Below are 25,756 nucleotides of genomic sequence, written 5' to 3' on the forward strand. Positions count from 1 at the left end.
AGGTGCACGAGTGGGCCGTGGCTCACTCGGTAGAGCTGTCAGCCTGCTACATTCCAGGCAAGAGGAATGTAGTAGCAGACAAGCTCAGCCGTTGGGATCAGGTGATAGGTACCGAACGGTCTCTACACCCAGACTTGGCGGAAAGGCTCTTCAACCTGTGGGGGCATCCAGTAGTGGATCTGTTCGCCACCCGGCACAACAGAAAACTTCAGGTTTTCTTCTCGGCCGTGCCAGACCCATGGGCAGCTGCAGAGGACGCTCTTCAACACCCATGGGACAACCTCTTCGCGTACGCCTTTCCCCCGTTCTGCCTGATTCGCAAGGTGATCAGCCGAGTGCTGGACACCCCGAATCTCCGGATGATCCTGGGGGGGGCCATTTGGTACCCAGACCTGCTGGCTCTGCTTGCGGAATCACCGAGAGAGATTCCCCCTTGGCACAACCTTCTCGTCCAGCCACACGTGGAACGGTACCACCAGTCAATCCAGTCTCTACATCTTCACGGCTGGCTGTTATCCACCATCTCTTGCGAGCGAGAGGCTTTTCTCGCCAAGCAGCAAAAGAGATGGCTGGGTACGTCAGACAGTCCTCTGCAGCTGAGTACCAGGGAAAGTGGGCTGTCTTCTGTGGTTGGTGTTGTAGACGGGGTATATCTCCTCTCAGAGCCACTCTTCAGCAGGTAGCGGATTTCCTCGTTTTTCTTCGCCGAGACAAGCTCCTCTCTGTCCCCACAGTCAAAGGATACAGAGCCGCCCTGGCCCTAGTCCTGAAACTGAGGGGAATGGATATCTCGAATTCGTTCGAGATCTCCCTGCTTATGAGGAGCTTTGAGAGGTCTTGTCCACCCAGGGAACTTAGGCCCCTTGAGTGGGACGTGACTCTCGTCCTTAGGAGTTTGACTCGAAGACCCTTCGAGCCACTCCGAGAGTCGTCAGACAGGGATCTGACCCTCAAGACCCTCTTCTTGCTGGCCCTGGCATCGGCAAAGAGAGTAGGGGAACTTCATGGTCTGTCCTTCGATGTGAAACATTCCAGGGGATGGGGATCTGTGATGCTCGATTTCGTCCCGAACTTCGTTGCTAAGACTCAGAATCCGTCGATCCCTGATGACAGGTTCGAGTCTTTCACAATCCCTTCCCTAATGGACTTCACCAGCATTGATTCAAATGAGATGCTGCTTTGTCCTGTGAGGGCGCTACGACGCTATCTGAAGAGAACTCGTCACCTCAAGCCTGAGTGTTGACGCCTCTTCGTTAGCGCCGGGGTGACCAAGAAAGAAGTTTCCAAGAACGTGCTTTCTTTCTGGCTGCGTGAGGTGATCAGGACGTACAAGGCTGATGGTAGTGGCGACATCCGTACGCTCCGTCCGAGAGCCCACAAAGTCAGGAGCATTGGTCCTTCCCTTGTGTTCCGCAAGAACTTCTCCGTGGCGCAGGTCCTGAAGGCGGGTGTCTGGGCTAACCAGACCACCTTCACCTCCTTTTACCTTCGGGATATTGCTCACAGGTCCTTGGACACTTTTTCCTTGGGACCCGTGGTGGCTGCTCAACACGTGTAGCTAACCCAGACCCTCGCAGGCTGAACAGCATTGATTCCTGGTGTGACTGTAGAATGGATGATGAATGAGAGTGTGACTGGCTCCTCTTTCCCATCTTTTTCACCCCTCTACCTGTGGGCAGAGGGACACGGTCGTCACCGTGCTGGAAAGGATGAGATGCAGGTAAGCTACTCGACCGAGCCCCATCCTATCCCTTTCCTTAGGGATAGGAGTGAATATCCACCACTTTCCCCAACAAGGGGGGGGAAATGGAAGCCAACAAGAGACAAACCCATAACTTTATGTTGCCTCTTGCAAACAGGAACAAGTTCTTGCTTGCTAGTTTCAAGAGATACGCTTGCCTCTCTCTTATTACTTGGGTCCAGAGGTCTGACCATTGAACCTGCGGTGCACACCCCGATCAATTGGACAGAGGCTAGGATACCTTCCCTCGCTCTTACAACCAGGGAAGCAATCCAAGGTTGGGCGAACACCAGTCTGTTCACAAAGACTCAGATTCCTCCCACCAAGAAGTGAGTCTTCCTATTGTAAAGGACCGAGGGTTTGTATTCGTATCGGAACAAATAACAATTTGTCGAAAATTGTATTTTTCCTAACTATACAAACCAATGAGGTCATTTACACATAGTCCCACCTCATGCCACCCCTCACTCTGCGTTTTTCCTGGGCCTAAAGCAAAGTGAATCCTCTCCTTGCAGTCGAGCTGACTGCTAACTGCCAGACAAGCAGTTAACTATCAAACTCCCTTGTTCGAAGCTTACGACCGTTTCAGCTGCCGCTAAGTTATATTCCTATTGTTAAAGGACCTCAGGTTTGTATAGTTAGGAAAAATGCAATTTTCGACAAATTGTCATTTTTCGACAAATTGTTATTTCTATGCAGTGCACATTTTTACCTTTTAAAGGTCCAGAAATATGATTCAGCAGTCCATTTAAACAAATAATACATTGAATACTGAAGTAAAATCAGCAGACATGAAAACCAATTATAAATTTGGTTGAATCTTATTCTCTGTATTTAATATTCATCATTCTAAATTTTTGCTTAATTTTTTCCCCTTTCACAGATTATGTTGTAGATCACAGCATCTGTATTGCGCTATGTATAGTGGAGGAAATCAAGGTATGCAATATATTGTGTTCTTTATAACTGTCATAAGAAGTTATTTTTATTGAAGGGTGCTTATTATATATTTCTGGTTTTAATATGAATTGTTGTCATGTCATATTCATTTTGTATGGGGTAATTTTGTAATGCATGGGCCACCGTTTCGAAGCGCCAGCATTTCAGTGCCTCTTCTCATTCTTGTTGACTCTGGCCCTGGGCTAGAAGAGGATGATGGATTGCCTCTCTTAGGGGCCTTTTCATTGAAAAATTGCATTTATTTTCTGGTCTTTTATTCACTGGAAAATTTTATTCGCAGGTGGCTACTATGGCGGTCACGGTGACAGCTATGGTGGTGGACGGAGGGGACGAGGAGGAGGAGGAGGAGGATATGGAAGGGGAAGAGGTGGTGGCTGGAGAGGGAGAGGGAGAGGGGGAGGAGGAGGAGGAGGAGGCGGCGGCGGCGGCAGTGGTAGTTATGGTTATGGGGGTGGAGGCGACAACAGAGGCAGCGACTTTGGTAGACCGCGACGTGGTGGAGGCGGTGGTGGACCTCCTCCAGGATTGAAAGGGAAAGAAATAGGTAAGTGTGGTGTAGGTAAGATGTCATTCAGGTATTGTATCTATGTCTGAATTCTGAGATGTATTTAGATGTGTGAGAGGTGATGGACAGTTCAACATTTAATACCTGAAACTATTTTTTTGTTCCGACACGGCATACAAACTTCGGTCCTTTTACAATAGGAAGGTACTAGCGGCAGCTGGATAGGTCGTAAGCTTTCGAACAAGGGGTTCGGTAGTTAACTGCTTGTCCGACAGGCTGCGCTCCGCGCGCGACTGGGAGGTAAACAAACCACTTTTGCTTTCGGCCTGCTGGCGTGTGGACGTGTATCATCGCTCTCTGCCCGCTTCATCGTCGTTTGCTTTCGCATGATTGTGTTTTTCTTTTTCGATGTATCTAGTGAAACTGAATTGTAAGTACAATCATTTCATTGATTTCAATTGTGAATTAAAGGATCTTGCTGCACAACGCTCTCCGATTACCCGAGTGCCGGGTGGGACTGAAGGGCGTAATTGCGGGAATTCATTTTCCAGAATGATCCTCGATTTGTGTATGCTCGGTGCCGAGGGCGGGAGCGCTCGCTCCGAGCGTATATTGGGTTGGAAATGTGTAGATGAAAATCGTAAGTAAGTACTCTTTTCATTTATATTTTTTTGACCTGTGTGCCCGTTGCCGAACGAATACTATCGGCACGGAAACTTATTCAGTATGAAAGTGGAATCGCAAGTACAGTATTCTTTTTCATTTTCATAGATTAATTTTATTGTAGCAAACTCATTTTGGATCAGTTTCCGAGCTTGCCCGGAGATTGATCCTTCCCCCTTTTTATTTTTTGAATGAAGTGAAATCGCAAGTACAGTTCTTTTTCATTTTCATTTTTTTATTGAGATTGCATTGTTGACTGGGATCAATGTTCCGCTATTCACGGGAATTGATCCTTCCCTTTTTGATTGTATGAAGTGAAATCGCAAGCGCAGTAGTCTTTTCATTTTCATATATCTGTTGATTGCATCAATTCGTTATGGATCAAGGTTTCCAGAAACCTTGATTCATAAAGGTAAGGAATAAACCTTTCAACCCTTGCGCTCGGTACGAGGGCGCAAATGCGCTCGATCCGAGCCCTTTTTCATTGTGAAGTGAATCGTTTTGCAAGATGCATTTTCATTTTGTTCCTTATTATTGATTGCATCAATATTATTTGGTTCAAGTTCCGCTCAGTCAGGGAATTGATCCTTATGCCTTGTATTCGTGCCGATGGCACGATTGCTAGGGCTCTTATTTTGTTGTTGGGTACATGGGTACTGTGCGGGGGAGGGGAACGAGAACCCCCCCGCTCAGTTCCCACTGATGACTCTTCTTGGGGGGGGGGAGTTTATCGGCGTTCTTCTCCTCGCCCGATCCGTCGAGCGCGGGGGAGGGCGCTCGGTGCCCGATGTACAATTGTATTAGGGGTCTTCCACTCGTTCGGGAGGGATCAAACCCCCGCACGAGGGGATTTCCCCTCCATTAATCGCTATTACTTTTATTTCCCCAGGTGATACTGCCACGAGGGTGGACCTTGGTGAGGTATGGGCGTCCTTCCAATTGCAGAGCGTGCTGGTGTCCAGGGGCGGCGGTTCTATGTCTGGGCCTACTGCGGTCACCCATGGAGTGGTGACCACGCAACCAGGTGACGACGTCCCTCCTCACCTGGTGTACTCGCCTCACGTGGTAACAGTCTTGCCTACAGCCGCTGTGAAGTGCCGTTCACCGTACCGAGAGGGGGGCGTGCCGCCGCCGCTCGTGGTTGCCGCGCTGCAGCGACCACACTTCCGCTGCCCTAGAACTCGCCCCTGGACCTGCCGCCGGTAACAGGATGTTGCTGGCTGCTGCTCCACTTCCTGTGTTTCCGGTGCTGCCTGCCGTACCTGCCGATTCTGGGCTGACTGTCCATGCAGTTGCTGCGCTGGCTGTCCCTGCCGTTGCTGCGCTGGCTGTTCCTGCCGTTGCTGCGCTGGCTGTTCCTGCCGTTGCTGCGCTGGCTGTTCCTGCCGTTGCTGCGCTGGCGGTCCCTGCCGTTGCTGCGCTGGCTGTTCCTGCCGTTGCTGCGCTGGCGTCCCTACCGAGGATGTGCTGGCCCGGGTGCCCTGCCTGTTACCTGAGATGCCCATACCTGCTGATGTCGTCCCTGTTCGTGGTGGTACTACCCCAGACTGTGGTCTGTCTGTACAGGTGCGTCCGGGCCCTGTGGCTTCGGCTACAGCAGCCCGGCTCCGCCCTGGATAGCAGATCTTACGTCTGTCCTGAGGAAGCTGACGAAGAAGAGGAGGAAGGTGTCTGGTCGTCGTCTTCATCTTCTTCATGGTCGTCAGCCGCCGCCTCTTCCCCTTCGACTTCTAAGGCTTTACAGCCGAGGAAGAAGAAGGTTGCCTCCTCCCTCCTAAGAAGCTTCCTCGGGAGCTTCTCGGGACCCGTTTCACCTCGGTGGGACGGGAGGGTTTCTTCCGCTGGTCCTCCTGCTCCTTCGGGAGCGGGACCGTCTCTTCTTCCGCAAGGAAGAAGACTACGGGGACCAGAGGGGTACCGGCTAACACCGGGTACTTCCTCGCCTGGTGTCAGTGGTTCTGCCACTGCATCAGGGTCCGTCTCGGCCTCTCGCTCGCGGGAGGTACCGAGTGTACGGTCGCCTAACAGCGACCGTGCAGCCAGGAACCAGACCTCTGAGTCCGCTCAGCGTCAGGTTCACGGCACGGGGCGGAAGACTGGTGACAGCCGCTCAGGCGACTCTCACCAGACCAGCTCTCACTCTCGCGGTGAACAGCTGGCTACCCGGGGACGTGACGGTCCACGACCGACCACGGGCTGAGGCTGGGAAGAGGTCCTCCCGTTCGCCGGTGCCAGCCACGGCTGGAACCAGCGACGTGACGTGCCGTGAGGACAAGCACCGGTCTCACTGTGACAGTGGAGCCTGCAGGTCGCCTGACCGTCGCTCTCACAGAGAGCGATCGGGTACGGCAACCAGCACCAGCTCTTCTGACACTCGAGATCGGGGCCGCTGTGCTCAGTCCAGCCGTTCTCCACAGCGAGACGGTTCGACCAGGCCTGCAGCTCGATCGTCACCGCGGGTTGACGATCGCCTGCAGCCCTCCAAGCCTGCTGGTTCTGCCAGCGAGCGAAGAGGGAGCGTCAGGTCTGCCTCTACCATACCTTCAACCTCCTCGGGTTACACCGGGAGGAGCGAGTTATGGAGGAGTGATCGTGAAGGGTGCGCCCATCATGATCCCACCACGACGCCCTACGTGCCAGGCACGGTTCTTGAACCGGCCAGGACGTATGCGCAAGTGGATGGGGAAGACCGAGAGGGCTGTCGCTGTTTCCCCCTTCTTAGGAGGAGGTTCTCGGAATATGCTCTTGTTCGAAGGGCTTAACGGTCCACTCTGCAAGATGACGTGACTTACCGAGGACCCAGAGGAACTTTGCCGAGGTTACGGCGCTGATTCGTCAGCACAATGACCTCGGGGAAGGATCGCCGCTCCCACCAGCAGAGCCACGTCTCGGCTCGAGTCGTTTTGGGGCCCGAGAGGGAACCCAAATCGACGGTGGGGCGGCCGCGATCGGAGCTTGCCGACTGTGTTGAGCCAGGTAGTCTCTCGTCTCCGGACAAGAAGGCTCCCTCGGTTCTGGACGGTCGAACAAGCTCCTTCGCCTCCTCTACTGCGACAGAGGCGTTTCTACGTGTCTTCGGACATCGTAGTTATATATCCCTTCGGTCCTCCTGAGGTTTCGACCTCGATGAGGACTGGAATGAGTCGGAGCGGTATCGGCTCTCTCCTGTCAAGTCTCGATCAGCCCCAACCGGACGACGTTCACAGTGGAAGGACGGCATTCCCCCTCACCTGCTGCCGGAAGGGGGGGGGTGCCTGGCCAGCCATGGGGACCCGGTCCATCAGCAGGCGTACGCTCCAGGGGCATCGAAGGACGTAGCATTGAGACAGGAGATCAAGACCATGCTGAGCAGAGAACTGTAGAAAAAAAAAAAAATCGGTACGGATCAATCCACCGGGCGGCTTTACAGCCGACTCTTCCTGGTGGAAAAGTCTACGACAGGCTGGCGCCCAGTGATAGATCTCTCTCCCCCGAACCGGTTGGTTCGCCAGACCCGGTTCACGATGGAGACGGCACGCTCAGTGCTCGACTCTATCAGGGAGAACGATTTCATGCTTTCAGTGGACTTGAAGGATGCGTATCTACAAATACCCATTCATCAGTCCTTCGGAAAGTACCTCCGCTTCATCCTCGACGGGACGGTGTACCAGCTCAGGCACGTTGCTTCAGGTCTCTCAACCGCCCCACAGGTGTTCACGCAAGTGTTCACTCTGGTGTCTGCTTGGGGCCATTCGCACGGGATATGTCTGATGGGATATCTCGACGATTGGTTAGTCCTGGCGAGCTACCGCTCGCAGTTGCTACAGGACAGGGATCGACTGCTCGAGTTCTGTCGCGATCTGGGGATCGTTCTGAACTTCGAAAAGTCCGATCTCGAGCACAAGCAGAGGATGAAATACCTGGGTATGCTGATCGACACGGTAGCAGATTCAGGGAGGCGGCCAACCAGTTCCTGTCTCGGCAGGAACAGGTAGCTCAGCAATGGCAAGTCGTGATCGGACACCTGTCGTCACTCGGGAAGCCAGTCCCTAACGGGCGTCTTCACCTGCGGTCTCTTCAGGGAGACCAAAGGAGAGTTGGTCACAGGCGACGGATCCCCCAAGCCTCCCTTGGTCACTGACACAGGAGGTGAGGCAGGACCTAGCCAGGTGACTGGACGACAGGAACCCCTCAAGAGGAGTGCCTCCGCGCACTCTCCCCCCGGACATGCAGCTGCTCTCAGACGCAGCCGACCGAGGATGGGGCGCACACCTGGAAGAGTTGCGGACTTCAGGAGTGTGGTACGAGAACGACAAGCACCTTCACATCAATGTACTGGAACTAAAGGCAGCGTTCCTTGCTCTCCAAGAGTTCCAGGACCGCTTGATGAGACACTCAGTGGTGTTGATGTACGACAACACCACGGTGGTGGCTTACGTCAACAAACAGGGGGGGCCTAGTGTCTCTCCCGTTGTATCAGTTGACTCGGCAGGTGCACGAGTGGGCCGAGGCACACTCAATAGAGCTGTCGGCACGCTAACCTTCCAGGAAGGAATGTAGTAGCAGACACGCTCAGCCGTCGGGATCAGGTGATAAGGACCGAACGGTCTCTACACCAGGACGTGGCGGAAAGGCTCTTCGACCTGTGGGGGCGACCAGTCGAGGATCTGTTCGCCATCCGGCACAACAGGAAGCTCCAGGTGTTCTTCTCGGCCGTGCCGGATCCATGGGCAGCTGCAGAGGACGCTCTTCAACACCCGTGGGACAACCTCTTCGCCTATGCCTTTCCCCGTTCAGCCTGATTCGCAAGGTGATCAGTCGAGCACTGGTCATCCCGAATCTCAGGATGATCCTGATGGCTTCCAAATGGCCACAAGCCATTTGGTATCCGGACCTGCTGGCTCTTCTCGTAAGAGAACCGAGAGAGATTCCCCATTGGCACAACCTTCTCGCCCAGCCACACGTCGAGAGGTACCACCGAGCAGTCCAGTCTCTACGTCTTCACGGCTGGCTGTTATCCACCTTCTCTTGCGAACGAGAAGCTTTTTTCGTTGCGCAACAACAGAGATGGCTGGAAACGTCCGTCAGTCCTCTGCAGCTGTGTACCAGGGGAAGTCGGCCGTCTTCGGTGGTTGGTGTCGTAGACGGGGCCCATCTCCTCTCAGAGCCACTTTCTTCAGCAGGGTAGCAGGATTTCCTCGTTTTTCTTCGCCGAGGAAGCTCCTCTAAGTTCCCACAGTCAAAGGATACAGAGCCGCCTTGTCGCTCCTCCTGAAACTGACGGGATTGGACATCTCGAACTCGTTCGAGATCTCCTTGCTTAGTAGCAGCTTCCAAAGGTCTTGCCAAACCAGGGAACTCGAATGAACCTCGTCTTGCTGGACCTGACATCGGCGAAGAGAGTACGGGAACGTCATGCAGATAATGATGTAGATGAGATGCTGCTTTGTCCTGGGAGGACGCTACGGCGCTATCTGAAGAGAACTCGACACCTCGGGCCTGAGTGTCGACGCCTCTTCGTTAGCAATGGGGTCAACAAGAAAGAAGTATCAAGACACTCTTTCGTCCTGGCTGCGTGAGGTCTTCAGGAGGGCGTATGAGGCTGATGGTAGTGACGACATCCGTACGTCCCGTCCGAGAACTCACGAAGTTAGAAGTATTGGCCCCTCGTCGGCGTTTCGTAAGAACTTCTCCGTGGCGCAGGTATGGAAGGCAGTGGTCTGGTACAACCAGACCACCGGCAACTTCCTTATACCTCTTGGATATTGCCCATAGGTCCTTGGATCGGTTTCCTTAGGACCCGTGGTGGCTGCTCAATACGTCGTCTAGCGAACCCAGACCCTAGCAGGCTGAACAGCATCGAGTCCTGGTGTGACTGTATGAATAGATAGTAAGGAGGAAGTGACTGGCTTCTCTTCTATTTTTTCCTCTCTCTACCTGTGGGTAGAGGGATACGGTCATCACCCTTGCTGGATAAGGACGAGATGCGGTGAGCTATACGACAGAGCCCCATCCTATCCCTTGCACGAGGGACGGGAGCAGAATATCCACCACTTCCTTCTACAAGGGGGGGAAGTGGATGCCTACAAGAGTCAAAACCATGACTTTAACTTTGCTCCTGTACAGGAACAAGTTCTTACATTGCTGGTACGAAGAGATGCGCATGCCCCTCTCTTAGTACTCGGTCCAGAGGTCTGACCATTGATCCTGCGGTGCACACCCCGATCAATCGGACAGAGGCTTGGATCCCTCCCTCGCTCTTACGACCAGGGAGGCTTCCAAGGTTGGCGAACACCAGTCTGTTCACAAAAGACTCAGATTCCACCCACCACCAAGAAGTGAGTCTTCCTATTGTAAAAGGACCGAAGGTTTGTATGCCGTGTCGGAACAAATGACAATTTGTCCAAAATTGCATTTTTCCTAACTATACAAACCTGAGGTCCTTTTACACATAGCCCCACCTCATGCCACCCCTCACTCTGCAGTTTTTGCTTGGGCCAAAAGCAAAAGTGATTTGTTTACCTCCCAGTCGCGCTTGCAAGCGCGCCTGTCGGACAAGCAGTTAACTACCGAACCCCTTGTTCGAAAGCTTACGACCTATCCAGCTGCCGCTAGTACCTTCCTATTGTAAAAGGACCTCAGGTTTGTATAGTTAGGAAAATGCAATTTTGGACAAATTGTCATATCATTGAGTAGAAGATTCAGATTTTAGAATTAACAGCTCAATGGAAGTTAGAAGATTGCTGTGTGTTTTCAGTCATATCAAAGGACTTTTCATTTCTCAGGCCTCTGGTACGCCAAGAGGAGTAGAGAGCGCCGTGAAAAGGATGAGAAATTACTGCCGGGTATATCCATGAATGAAAGCCAGGCAAGGCACGTTGGAAATGTTCTGAACTCTCTCGATGACAAGAACTCGTCAGCGATGGACTCTGAGAAAAAGAGTGTTTTCTCTCGTCTTCAGCCCAGGCCTACTGATGACCTTGGACAGGATTGGGATATCAGACTAAGTGACATCAAGAAACAAGATTTTGATGATGGTGAGTCATTTGCCCTTGTGAAGTCCATGTATAAACTATAAAGTATTCAGTCTTGAGTAATTTCAAACTTAGCAGATGGTGCAGGAAGGCAATTAAATAATAATTGATAGTTAACTAGTCATTTTTTCAGCTCGTACATCATTTGCTTTACCTCTTCGTTGCATTCTGTCTTTTTCCATCTCTTCCTTTTTTTGCATCTTCCCAACCAGCTCTCTAAATCCTTTACAGGTACTCACGTCTTACTCTTTTGACCAGTCGTGTGAGAATTTAGACAGGGAATTCAGCATTCATGTTAGATTACTCATACAGGCAGTCCCTGACTTGTGGGTGGGGTTCTTGGCACTTACGACGCCGTAACTAGATACTCATTCTTGATTAATGAATTTTAAAAAGCTTTGCACGATCGGAATGCCATAAATTGGTGCAGCCATAACTCAGGAACGCCCTGTAAACCATTAGCGAGTTAAAGGGCTTTTAATGACTTAATACTTTGTGGTTGCAGATGAATCCATGGAGACTGGAAACAGCGGGCAAGAGGTTGCGGACAGTTTTTCCAATCCCGAAGCCTGGATGAAGGACAATGCACAGAAAAGAAAAGTTGCAAGTGGTGCGTATCACATCCAGCGGTCTCTGTTTACTAGGAATCCTTCATCACTTTTTATATCTGGTTAAATTTCTTTTATTATAAATATTATTACTATTCAGAAAATGAACCTTATTCATATGGAACAAGCCCACCAAAGGGGCCACTGACTTGAAATTCAACTTTCCTAAGTAAGATGAAGTAGAGGGAAATGCAGAAAGAAGAGGCACTACTTATGAAAAAGATAAATAAATTAACAAAAAGATAAAAATGTATTGAAATAAAAGGAGAATAGTATTCTCCTTTTATTTCAATACATTTTATTTCACCTTTCCTTGAACTTCTGAAATTCCAATGGAACTGAGAAGTTTGACAGTGAGGAACATTTGCTGCATATTGGTGCTGCTGTTCAGCGAATATCATTGAATATTTTTTAGTTTATTATTGTTTTTGATTGACTATTTAAATAATAATAATCACAAAGCTTGCCGTGGAAATTTTAAAAATATCCCTGTTATATAGTAATTCACTTATGAATAAATATCGCAATGAAAAATATAGTATTTATATTCATAGGAGGTTACCAGATCAAACAGTTCAATAAGATAAGATGAAATCTTGAAAAGTCTTGGGGAGTTCAAAGTTGGTTCACTTGCTTACATTGAATAGCTAAGGTTTTGTTTGTTTCCCGTAGAAGAAGAAAGCGACAAGCGCCCCAAAGGCGAAACATTCCTCGATCGCCTAGACAAGATGAGGGAGTCGGACTTCAAACGAGAGTATGCCGCCAATGTGCACGGCAATCAGGTGAGACGCCTTTGAAATGTTATTTGTTCCGATACGTAATACAACCATCGTCCTTTTAACAATAGGAAGTATCTAGCGGCAGCTGGAAACGGTCGTAAGCTTCGAACAAGGGGAGAACGGTAGTTAACTGCTTGTCCGACAGTCGCGTCGCGCGCCGCGCGACTGTGAGGTAAACAAATCACTTGCTTTCGGCCGCGGGTGTGAAGGACGTGTTGTCATCGCTCTCTGCCGCTTCATCGTCGTATGCTTTGTTTATATTGTGTTTTCTACCTCAATGGTTTTGTTTTGACTTGGAAATGGAATAACCTGTAAGTACACTGTTTTTCATTTTCATTACTTAATTATGAACCAACATGGAGCTATCGCCGTAGATGCGGCGATTTCCTCTCTTTTCATGAATTGAACCCTTGAATTATGTCTCGGTGCCGAGGGCGGGCGCGCTCGCGCCGAGTCATGTATTTTGGGCGAAAGTGTGTAATTGAAAAATGTAATTGTACTTCTTTTCATTATATTTTTGCCCTGTGCGTTCGTTACCGATTAGTGTGATTGCGCTCGGCACGAGCCTTTTTCTTTGTATAATAGAATGCAATGAAAGTGGATTCGCAATTGAAAATTCTTTTCATTTTCATTTATTATTTGCATGAAATTTAATTTGGATCAATTTTCGTTCTTACCCGGGAATTGATCCTTACGATTATTTATAGTGAAAGTGAAATCGCAAGTGCAGTATATTCTGTTTCATTTTCATATATATTTTATGATAGCATCATATTATTTGGATCAAGTTTCCGTCCGTTTTTACCCGGGAATTGATTTTTTCCCCTTTAAGTTCTATGAAGTGATCGCAAGGGCAGTATTCTGTTTCATTTTCATATTACTTTTCACTGCTGTGCGGGTAGGGGAAGCGAAGGTCTGCCAGGAAGTCGTCGGAAAGCTCTCCCGCGACTCCCTTGGTATCGATTCTTCGTCTTCCTTCCTGCCCCCCGCTCAGCTTCTTCGTTGTATTTTGTATTTGGGGTCTTCCTTGCGTTCGGGGTGGGGCATGTCTTCCCCCCGTGCGTGAGGGAACCCCTCTTACTAATCTATCTATGTTACCGCAGGTGCTACATCCGTGGGAGACGACCTTGGACAGGTATGGACCACCGCGGCGGCAGGGTGTGCCTAGATCCACGGGCTGCTGCAGCGTCTAGCGAGGTCGGTGGGGCGGTCTCCATACTACTACCACGGCTCCCCCCCCTCCTGGTCTACACTCCCATGCTGTGTCGGTGACGCCGTCTGCCGCTACTAGGGCCGCCGCCGTACCGAGGAGGGGTTGCCGCCGCCGCCTGTTTTCTTCGTGTTGCCTGCCCCAGACTTCCGCTGTTTCCAGCAGCTCGCCCTGGACCGGCGCCAGACCCAGGTTCCGCTGGCTGCCGATAATTCTACGAGGCGATCGCTGGGCCTGCTTTACCTGCCGCTGATGTGATTCCCGCTGTTGGCTTGGCTGTCCCTTCTGGGTCTATACCGCTGCCGCTGTTCCTGCCGCTCCTGAGCTGGTTGCTGTTCCTGTCGCTCCTGGTTCCTGAGCCTGTCCATGCTGGTCCTGCCCACGGTGTGTCTTCCAGTCCCAGGTCCTTCCGGACAGGTGCAGTCGGGCCGTGTTGCTTCGGCAATAGCCCCGGCTCCGGCCTGGATGGAGGACCTGACGACTGTCCTGCGTGAGCTGACGAGGAAGAGGAGAAGAGGAAGCTGTCATCTTCGTCTTCATCGTCTGCTGCTGCCTCTTCCCCTTCGACTTTCCTAAGGCCCATAAGCCGAAGAAAAGAAGAAGGTGCCTTCCCCCCTAAGAAGTCTCCTTCGGGAACTTCTAAGGGCCGTCCCACCCCGGTGGGACGGGGGGTCCTTCTGCTGGTCCTCCTGCTCCTTCGGGAGCGGGGCCCGGGGCCCGTCCTCCCTTCCGTAAGGAAGAGATAGTACGGGGTGGACCAGAGGAGTATCGGTTATCTCTGGTACTTCCTCGCCTGGTGCTAGCGGCGATGCCGCTATGCCAGGTTCCGGCTCAGTCTCTCGCGTTCGAGAGATCCTGAGTGTACGTTCTCCCTCGGGAGACCGTGCAGCCAAGTTTCGGCGCAGAGTTCGCTCGGCGCCAAGAAGCGGCACGGAGCAGAAGGCTGGTGAGAGACGCTCAGGTGACTCTTGCCAGGCCAGCGGCCGCTCTTGCAGCGACCAGCTGGTAACCCGGGTTTTCCCCCCTAAGAAGGCTCCTTCGGGACCTTCTAAGGGCCCGTCTCGCTCCGGCGATTCGGGGAGCTCTTCTGCTGGTCCTCCTGCTCCCTCGGGAACAGGGCCCGTCTTTTTTCTTCTACCAAGGAGAAGAAGACTAGGACCAGAGGAGTACCAGCTTCGGCTGGCACTTCCTCACCTGGTTATAGCGGTTCTGCCGCTAAACCAGGATCCGCCTCGGCTTCTCGTTAGCGAGAAGTACCGAGGGACGGTGGAACGGTCCCGCGGGAGACCGTCCAGCCAAAGTCTTGACACCCGAGCTCGCTCGCCGTCAAGACCGAAGAAGCGCGGAGCAGAAGACTGGCGAGTGTCGTGCAGACGACTCTCGCTAGGCCAGTGGACGCTCTCGCAGCGACCAGCTGGCCTGCTCGGGTTGACGTGACGGTCGCTGACCAGCCACGGGTTGAGGCGAGGAAGGGGTCCCCGGCGGCCGTCGGTACCAGCCACGGCTGGTACCAGCGGCTCGACGCGCCGAGAGGTACGCTCGCCGGTCTCACCGCGACAGCGAGCCTAGCAGTCACCTGACGCCGCTCCCATCGGGACCGGGCGGAGACGGTAACCAGCAACAGCTCGCCTGACGCTAGAGATCAGCGTCGACGTTCTCAGCCGAGCCTCTCGCCCAGGCGGCGAGCGGCAAGGCTAGGCCTGCTGCTCGATCGCCACCGCGGGTGGACGATCAGCAGCAGCCCTCCAAGCACGCTGGTCCTGCCAGTGAGCTAGGGGGGAGCGTCAGGTCTGCCTCTCCTGTACCTTCAACCCTCCTCGGGGCTACACCGGGAGGAGCGAGGTACCTATGAGTGATCGCGAGAGGTGCGCCGCTCGCGATCCCGCTATGACGCCGTATATCGACCAGGCACGGTTCTAGGACCGACCAGGACATACGCGCAAGTAGCTGGAGGCGACCGTCAGAGGTCTGCCGCTGTTCCTCCTTCTGAAGGAGCAGTATCTCAGGATCTGTTCTTGTTGGACTGGACATAAAGGACGGCCTCCTACTCCGCAAGAGGCGCGGTTTACTCCCGAGATACAGAGGAATTTGCAGAAGTCCATTAAGCTGATTCTCAGCATAATGACCTTGCGGAAGGATTGCCGCTCCCACCAGCAGAGCCCACGTCTCTGCTCGAGTCGTTTTGGGGCCCGAGAGGGAACCCAAACCGACGGTGGGTCTGCCGCGATCGGAGAGCTTGCCGATTCTGTCTCGAACCAGAGTCTCTCGTCTCCGACAAGAAGGCTCTCTCAGTTCTGGCCGGTCGATCAAGCTACTTCCACCTCCTCTACTGCGACAGCGGCGTTTCTATGTCGTCTTCGGGACACCGTATTTAAATACTCCTTCGTCCTCCTGAGAGGTTTCGACCTCGACGAGGGACTGGAATGAGTCGGAGGACGGTATCGGCTCTCTCCTGTCAGGTGTCGATCAGCCCCACCCAACGACGTTCACAGTGGCGGCAGACCCTTACCTACAGTGAGAGTTCGTAACCCTCCGCGGGAAAACGTTTTCTCTGACGATACGTTTTCCAGACTCAGAGAGGCCATCGCCGCAAGGCAATGGCTGCTCCTACTCTTCTCCAACTGCTAGTTCCACTGGGAAGGCGAGCGAGTATCCAATTCCTCCCCCATTCCCTCTCTCCTTCCGGCTACGAGGGAAAGGGGAGGGAGGGTCCTACAGAGATTTCTCTGTAGGATTCCCACGTTCGGGACTGCGCTACCGGGGGGACCTTCGGGTCCTACCTGACGTAAGCCCCGGTCGTTGAGGAGGAATCCTGCCCCATTCATCGATTTCTACGGGAATCGAGAGGACCACCAGCCGATACGTTTTTGACGAATTCGGTGGGGTTTCGCAGACTGCTTAGAATTCTACGGAATTTCTAGCGCATTCAGTGTTCGAGTTTTTTACGATCTCCAAACACTTACGCGAGACCACGGTCCAAAGTGAGCGAGACGAGAATCCCCGATATACACGATAATCGGGAACCTCGCCTATGCTCGAATTCCTGGAATTTCTAGCATTGGGAAGAAGACTGCTGCTGAAAGAAACTATCTCACAGTGGCCGACCAACTGAATAGAGAAGATCGACGGAAGGGAATATCCAGTTTGGCTTGAACTATCGTCTTAGTATTCTGTTCACCATTGAAGGCTTTCCTTCGAGGAAGACTTCTCCTTCACTCTCTTTGATAGAGATCGAAGGTGGTCGATCTCCAATCCTTATTTTGTTTTCTTGAAGGAAAGAATTTAAGGATGGAGATCGTTGTTCAGAATCCTACAAATATACTACGTATATTAACCTCGGCGACATGATTCTACTAAGCAGTTTGAATTGTCCGAGGGGTAGGCGCATATCCTAGTTAATCTAACGGATTGCGACTTATAAGAGAAGTATTCTAATTGAACTGCAACTCGGGGTTGCCTGCAACCTCCCAGGAGTTTTCAGTTTCAATTTTATATACTTATGGTTTTGTCACGACAACACCATTTCAACTTTTATATACTTATGGTTTTGTCACGACAACACCATTTCAACTTTTATATTTACCGAAATTCGTTTCGCCTAAATATAATTGCTCGAGCATATCTTTTATGCTCGGTAGTTCTAGCCGAACGCATTCCTTCGTGGAATAATGGATTACCTGGCAACTCAGGATGACGAGTCAGCGAGAGCTCAGGCTCAACTACTGCGTATTTAATTGAACTGCCTGATAGCAGCTCAGTATCAGCTGGGCCTCCGAGATGCACGGTCATGTATGTCTCTCTCTGCCCTGCTTTGATTGACTACCGAACCGTATCTCTGCCCAACAATCATGGACTTAGGTCTCTGATTAACGGGGATTCTCGCAATAATGAAGGACCATCTACTGCTGTGACGCTAGATTCCATCGCCTTTCGACATTGCGAGAATTTTCAACAGAGATATCTCTTGGACTCTTTCATCTTTCTGTTTACCGCACGGTAACAGAAGTCTGTACAAGTCTCCCGCTGCATCGCACTGCGATAATGCGAATGATTTTGCAGACATCTGAGTTTGTCTTCAAATATCTCGTATTCGTAGGTGTACAATTATTCATTGTTCAACCCGAATTACAAGATGTCAGAAGACATCGCCTACTCTCCGACCTGACAGCTCTACTTCCAAATGTTCAGCCCATGAGAAGCAGTTTCTTCAGGCTGGCTTTCCCCTGTGTTTTCATTACTGAAAAGAACGCCCCGCTTTTTTTCATGCAACTACGACTTCTCACCGGACAGCAATGAAATAGCGGTTAGCGTTTTTCAGTCATTGTAAGCACAGGTTAAGATCTTGAGAATCCTTCTCTCGATTCATCTGTGAAGACGTAGGTTGCATTCAATATCTACCTTCGTCTTCAACGGTACATAGTGTTGTTTCTCCTTAGCTGAGATTCAACAACCATGAGATGTTTTACCTTCAGGGACCTCGGTCTCTAGAAGTGAAGGCAATTGACTTTCGCCTGTTGGGCACATGCCTTAAGAGAATCATCACCTCGCTGTCCGCATTGGTGACAAACAATACATTATTTGTTTGGTCTCTCGGCATAACCCTTTAAAGGCGAAGGTCACGGTGGACTTACTCGGATGCATTGACAACTTGCCCTCCTACCGAACGCAGTCAGTCGGCAGCTGTCAGAGCGCCCGAGAGTCAGTTACGAACTACGCTGTTGACTTAGTTCGGTTGTTACAGAGCAATCATTACTTCGTTTTAATAGCTTGTCACAGTACCCATACCATCGACACCCACCATGGAGTGTCGGTGTCCTATCCACTAAACCGAGAACTTCGCTGCATGGGGATAGGAGGATGCGAGAGACCCTTCGTGGCAAACGGACAGACCAGTATGGGTACTAGACATCACCGAAGTAGAGAAGAGGGTAGGTCATGCGACTATTTCCTTCTTTTCCTCTGAGGAACTGCATGACTTCTCCTGCGAAGTCAAGCATCCAGGGGATGGGGATCCGTGACGCTCGATTTCGTACCGAACTTCGTAGCGAAGACTCAGAACCCTTCGGTCCCTGACGATTGGTTCGAGTCGTTCACAATCCCCTCCCTAATGGACTTCACCGCCTTCGATGCGAAGGAGATGCTGCCTTGTCCGCAAGAACTTCTCCGTGGCGCAGGTACTGAAGGCAGGGGTCTGGTCCAACCAGACCACATGCCCTTCCTTCTACCTTCGTGATATTGCCCACAGGTCCTTGGATCTTTTTCCTTGGGACCCGTGGTGGCTGCTCAACACGTTGTGTAGCAAACCCAGACCCTCGCAGGCTGAACAGCATCGAGTCCTGGTGTGACCGTAGAATGGATGAGTGAATGAGAGTGTGACTGGCTCCTCTTCCCTCTTTTCTTCCCCTCTACCTGTGGTTAGAGGGACACGGTCGTCACCCTGCTGGGAAGCGGAACAAGATGCAGGTGAGCTACTCAACGAGAGGCCCCATCCTATCCCTTTCACTAGGGAGAGGAGCGTTACCACCACTTCCATCCACACGGGGGGAGGCGGGGGCTAGGAGGTGAAAGGGAGGGGAGGAGGGGGCGAAGAAGGGAGGGGGGGAGAAAGGAAGAGGGAAGAGATCCGAGGAGAGGAGTACCGGAAGGAAAGGAACGGGGAGGGGAAGAAGGAAGGGGGAGGAAGAAGGAGGGAGGAGGAGTTAGGCCACCATAGGAGGAAGAGGGAGCCGGGGAAAGGACAAGGGGGTGGGAGGAAAGGGGAGGAGGGGGAATACCGGAGGAGAGGGAAGGAGAGGATGAGGGGAAGTGGATGCCAGCTTGAGACAACCCATACTTTATGTTGCCTCTTGCAAACAGGAACAATTCTTGCTTGCTGGTACGAAGAGATACGCTTGCCTCTCTCTTAGTACTCGGCCCAGAGGTCTGACCATTGATCCTTCGGTGCACACCCCGATCAATCGGACAGAGGCTTGGATCCCTCCCTCGCTCTTACGACCAGGGAGGCATTCGAGGGATGGACGAACACCAGTCTGTTCATCAAAAGACTCAGATTCCTCCCACCAAGAAGTGAGTCTTCCTATTGTTAAAGGACCGATGGTTTGTATTACGTATCGGAACAAATGACAATTTGTCGAAAATTGCATTTTTCCTAACTATACAAACCTGAGGTCCTTTACATATAGTCCCTCCTCATGCCACCCCCTCACTCTGCGTATTTTGCATGGGCCAAAAGCAAAAGTGATTTGTTTACCTCCCAGTCGCGCGGCGCGCGACTGTCGGACAAGCAGTTAACTACGTTCTCCCCTTGTTCGAAGCTTACGACCGTTCCAGCTGCCGCTAGCTACTTCCTATTGTTAAAGGACCTCAGGTTTGTATAGTTAGGAAAATGCAATTTTCGACAAATTGTCATTTTTAGAGCGAGGTCAAGTTTTCAAAATTTTCAAATGCAACTATTTCATTAGCTGGAATGTCAAATGTAGGCAGACAAGATATTTTTATGTATTGTTGGATGTGAAGGAATGATATGTCAGGTGTTAATGCTTGTAGTATAGTGATATTGCCTTACCACTGAACAATGTCAACAAAGATCTCAAGTTTGGTAATGATTTGTAAGGCTACTGCCTCCTTATCGTTGTATCTCACTTGTCCACCTTAATTTTTCAGATGCGTGACGTTGATGGCTTAGCTGCTTTGAAAGGGGACAAAGTTTTCATGCCACGCAATGAAGCTCTTGACCAGCAGTTGTACGAGGAAATGGTGGAACAGCAAAGTAGTCCAGCGTAAGTATCTTGAGTGCAATGCATCATCTAGTTTCCCCTGTCAGCCTAGGGCAAACAAAGGATGATGTGGCATTTGGAAATAAGCACTTAGTGCAATTGGTATAGCGTTCTGGTCTCGTAGTCTAGGGGCTAGAGCTCGCTTCCCTGTCAGGGAGCGATTAGTGAGGCTGTCTACCAGTGTGGTCATGGTGGGGAGTTGGTTGTCACCAGGTTGACGTCCACCTTAGAGGCACTATGCTTGGGGAAGACTGAAACTGATGACTTTTTCTTTCAGTTTAGTTTGCACAATTCAGTGTCTGCTTGCCTATAATACTGTTTTCTTCACATGTGAGGTTCATAAAGGGTTTGGGCATGCATGACCACCCTCCCTTTGGCCGTAGCTTCAAAACAAATTTTAATGCGTACCCGTTGTTGCCAACAGGTTCCTGAAGATGCTCGAGTTCCGCAAAAAACTTCCGGCATTCCAGATGCGAGATGAGATAGTGGACCTCATCCGTGATAACCAAGTAGTTGTGCTGAGTGGTGAGACAGGTAGGTGGTACTGAATCTCTCTACTATTACCTCTTTGGTAACTGTTGGGTGTCCTCAAAGTTTCACCACTTCAACTTCTAACATTCCTCCATTCCCCCCTATACTGGGGTGGTGCCATCAGTGCACTTCACAGGGTCCACTGCAGGCATTACTAAAGGTTCTTTGCAGCGTCCCTTCAGCCCCTAGCTGCAATTTCATTCTTTTTACTATTCCTCTATTCATATCCTCAGTTTGTTCCGATACGTAATACAAACCATCGGTCCTTTAACATAGGAAGTAGCTAGCGGCAGCTGGAACGGTCGTAAAGCTTCGAACAAGGGAGAACGGTAGTTAACTGCTTGTCCGACAGTCGCGCGCCGCGCGACTGGGGAGGTAAACAAATCACTTTTGCTTTCGGCCGCGGGTGTGAGGACGTGTTCGTCATCGCTCTCTGCCCGCTTCATCGTCGTATGCTTTGTTTATATTGTGTTTTCTACTAATGGTTTGTTTGACTTGAAAATGAAACAGTAAGTACACTGTTTTCATTTTCATTACTTAATTATGAACCAACATGGAGTTATCGCCGTAGATGCGGCGATTTCCTCTCTTTTCATGAATTGAACCTTGAATTATGTCTCGGTGCAGAGGGCGGGAAACGCGCTCGCGCCGAGTCATGTATTTTGGGCGAAAGTGTGTAATTGAAAAATGTAAGTACTCTTTTCATTATATTTTTGCCCTGTGCGTTCGTTACCGAGAGTGTGATTGCGCTCTTCCACGAGCCTTTTAATTTTGTATAATAGAATGCAATGAAAGTGGATTCGCAATTGCAATATTCTTTTACATTTTTCATTTATTTATTTGCATGAAATTTAAATTGTCTTTTATTCAATTTTGTTTATTTCATTTCGTCTTACCCGGGAATTGTGAAAGTGAAATCGCAAGTGCGTATTCTGTTTCATTTTCATATATATTTTAGGATAGCATCAATATTTTGGATCAAGTTTCTCGTTCTTACCCGGAATTGATCTTTTTCCCCTTTAAGTTCATGAAGGTGAATCGCAAGGGGCAGTATTCTGTTCATTTTCCAGTATTACTTTTCACTGCTGTGCGGGGGTAGGGGAAGCGAAGGTCTGCCAGGAAGTCGTCGGAAAGCTCTCCCGCGACTCCCTTGGTATCCGATTCTTCGTCTTCCTTCCTGCCCCCCGCTCAGCTTCTTTGTTGTATTTTGTATTTGGGGTCTTCCTTGCGTTCGGGTGGGGCATGTCTTCCCCCCCCCCCGTGCGTGAGGGACCCTCTTACTAATCTATCTATGTTACCGCAGGTGCTACATCCGTGGGAGACGACCTTGGACAGGTATGGACCACCGCGGCGGCAGGGCGTGCCTAGCATCCACGGGCTGCTGCAGCGTCTAGCCGAGGTCTGGGGCGGTCTCCACTACTACCACGGCCGCTTATGCTGCTCCCCCCCCTCCTGGTCTACACTCCCCATGCTGTGTCGATGACGCTACTAGGGCCGCCGCCGTAAACCGAGGGGGGGTTGCCGCCGCCGCCTGTTTCTTCGTGTTGCCTGCCCCAGACTTCCGCTGTTCCAGCAGCTCGCCCCCTGGACCGGCCGCCAGTACCCAGGTTCCGCTGGCTGCCGATGATTCTACGAGGCGATCGCTGGTCCTGCCGTACCTGCCGCTGATGTTATTCCCCGCTGTTGGCTTGCTGTCCCTTCTGGGTCTACCGCTGCCGACTGTTCCTGCCGCTCCTGAGCTGGTTGCTGTTCCTGTCGCTCCTGGTTCCTGAGCCTGTCCATGCTGGTCCTGCCCACGGTGTGTCCTTCCCCAGTCCCAGGTCCTTCCGGACAGGTGCAGTCGGGTGCCGTGTTGCTTCGGCAATAGCCCCGGCTCCGGCCTGGATGGAGGACCTGACGACTGTCCTGCGTGAGCTGACGAGGAAGAGGAGAAGAAGGAAGCTGTCATCTTCGTCTTCATCGTCTGCTGCTGCCTCTTCCCCTTCGACTTCTAAGGCCCATAAGCCGAAGAAGAAGAAGGCTGCCTTCCCCCTAAAAGAAGTCTCCTTCGGGAACTTCTAAGGGCCCGTCCCGCTCCCCGGTGGGACGGGGGTCCTTCTGCTGGTCCTCCTGCTCCTTCGGGAGCGGGGCCCGTCTCCCCTTCCGTAAGGAAGAGATAGACGGGGACCAGAGGAGTATCGGTTAGCTCTGGTACTTCCTCGCCTGGTGCTAGCGGGCCCCGATGCCGCTTACGCCAGGTTCCGGCTCGGTCTCTCGTTCGCGAGAGATCCCGAGTGTACGTTCTCCCTCGGGAGACCGTGCAGCCAAGTTTCGGCGCCAGAGTTTCGCTCGGCGCAAGACGCTCGGCACGGAGCAGAAGGCTGGTGAGAGACGCTCAGGTGACTCTTGCCAGGCCAGCGGCCGCTCTTGCAGCGACCAGCTGGTAACCCCGGGTTTTCCCCCCTCCCTAAGAAGGCTCCTTCGGGACCTTCTAAGGGCCCGTCTCGCTCCGGCGATTCGGGGAGCTCTTCTGCTGGTCCTCCTGCTCCCTCGGGGAAACAGGGCCCGTCTTTTTCTTCTACCAAGGGGAGAAGAAGACGGGGACCAGAGGAGTACCAGCTTCGGCTGGCACTTCCTCGCCTGGTTCTAGCGGTTCTGCCGCTAAACCAGGATCCGCCTCGGCTTCTCGTTAGCGAGAAGTACCGAGTGGACGGTCTCCCGCGGGAGACCGTCCAGCCAAAGTCTTGACACCCGAGCTCGCTCGCCGCCAAGACCGAAGCGCGGAGCAGAAGACTGGCGAGTGTCGTGCAGACGACTCTCGCTAGGCCAGTGGACGCTCTCGCAGCCGACCAGCTGGCTGCTCGGGTTGTTGACGTGACGGTCGCTGACCAGCCACGGGTTGAGGCGAGGAAGGGGTCCCGCGGTCCGTCGGTACCAGCCACGGCTGGTACCAGCGGCTCGACGCGCCGAGAGGACGCTCGCCGGTCTCACCGCGACAACGAGCCTAGCAGGTCACCTGACGCCGCTCCCATCGGGACCGGGCGGAGACGGTAACCAGCAACAGCTCGCCTGACGCTAGAGATCAGCGTCGACGTTCTCAGCCGAAGCCTCGTCGCCCCAGGCGAGCGGCAAGGCTAGGCCTGCTGCTCGATCGCCACCGCGGGTTGGACGATCAGCAGCAGCCCTCCAAGCACGCTGGTCCTGCCAGCGAGCTAGGGGGGAGCGTCAGGTCTGCCTCTCCTGTACCTTCAACCTCCTCGGGCTACACCGGGAGGAGCGAGGTACCTATGAGGATCGCGAGAGGTGTGCCGCTCGCGATCCCGCTATGACGCCGTATGGACCAGGCACGGTTCTAGGACCGACCAGGACATACGCGCAAGTAGCTGGAGGCGACCGTCAGGGGTCTGCCGCTGTTCCTCCTTCTGAAGGAGGAGTATCTCGGGATCTGTTCTTGTTGGAGGGACGGACGGTCTACTCCGCAAGACGCGGGTTTACTCCCGAGATACAGAGGAATTTGCAGAAGTCATTAAGCTGATTCGTCAGCATAATGACCTTGCGGAAGGATTGCCGCTCCCACCAGCAGAGCCCACATCTCTGCTCGAGTCGTTTTGGGGCCCGAGAGGGAAACCAACCGACGGTGGGTCTGCCGCGATCGGAGCTTGCCGGATTCTGCGAACCAGAGTCTCTGTCTCGAACCAAGAGTCTTCTCGTCTCCGGACAAGAAGGCTCTCTCAGTTCTGGCCGGTCGATCAAGCAACTTCCACCTCCTCTACTGCCGACAGCGGTGTTTCTACGTGTCTTCGGACACCGTATTTAAATACTCCTTCGGTCCTCCTGAGAGGTTTCGACCTCGACGAGGACTGGAATGAGTCGGAGGACGGTATCGGCTCTCTCCTGTCAGGTGTCGATCGCCCCACCCAGACGACGTTCACAGTGGCGGCAAGACCCTTACCTACAGTGAGAGTTCGTAACCCTCCTCGGGAAAAAAAGGGAAAAACGTTTTCTCCTGACGATACGTTTTTCCCAGACTCTGAGAGGCCATCGCCGCAAGGCGATGGCTGCTCCTACTCTTCTCCTACTGCTAGTTCCACTGGAAGGCGAGCGAGTATCCAATTCCTCCCCATTCCCGTCTCTCCTTACGGCTACGAGGGAAAGGGGAGGGATCCTACAGAGATTTCTCTGTAGGATCCCACGTTTTCGGGACTGCGCTACCGGGGGTACCTTCGGGTCCTACCTGACGTAAGCCCCGGTCGTTGAGGAGGAATCTCCTGCCCCATTCTCGATTTCTAACGGGAATCGAGAGGACCACCAGCCGATATCGTTTGAAAACGAATTCGGTGGGGGTTTCGCAGACTGCTTAGAATTCTACGGAATTTTCTAGCGCATTCAGTGTTCGAGTTTTTTACGATCTCCAAACACTTACGCGAGACCACGGTCCAAAGTGAGCGAGACGAGAATACTCGATATACACGATAATCGGGAACCTCGCCTATGCTCGAATTCTTGGAATTTCTAGCATTGGGAAGAAGACTGCTGCTGAAAGAAACTATCTCACAGTGGCCGACCAAACCTGGAATAGAGAATATCGGACGGGAATATCCAGTTTGGCTTGAACTATGTCGTTAGTATCTGTTCACCATTGAAGCTTTCCTTCGAGGAAGACTTCTCCTTCACTCTCTTTGATAGAGATCGAAGGTGGTCGATCTCCAATCCTTATTTTGTTTTCTTGAAGGAAAGAATTTAGGATGGAGATCGTTGTTCAGAATCCTACAAATATACTACGTATATTAACCTCGCGACATGATTCTACTAAGCAGTTGAATTGTCCGAGGGGTAGGCGCATATCCTAGTTAATCTACGGATTGCGACTTATAAGAGAAGTATTCTAATTGAACTGCAACTCGGGGTTGCCTGCAACCTCCCAGGATTTTGTTTTCAGTTTCAATTTTATATACTTATGGTTTTGTCACGACAACACCATTTCAACTTTT

The 25,756-nt window shown here is 51.9% G+C and overlaps 1 pseudogene; it reads left to right on the plus strand.

Moving 5' to 3' along the window:
- LOC135205126 (ATP-dependent DNA/RNA helicase DHX36-like) overlaps positions 1 to 25,756 on the plus strand; it is a 93,826-nt pseudogene that overhangs the window by 6,596 nt on the left and 61,474 nt on the right.

This window comes from Macrobrachium nipponense, chromosome 48 (genome assembly GCF_015104395.2).
Source record: "Macrobrachium nipponense isolate FS-2020 chromosome 48, ASM1510439v2, whole genome shotgun sequence".
Taxonomy (NCBI): domain Eukaryota; kingdom Metazoa; phylum Arthropoda; class Malacostraca; order Decapoda; family Palaemonidae; genus Macrobrachium; species Macrobrachium nipponense.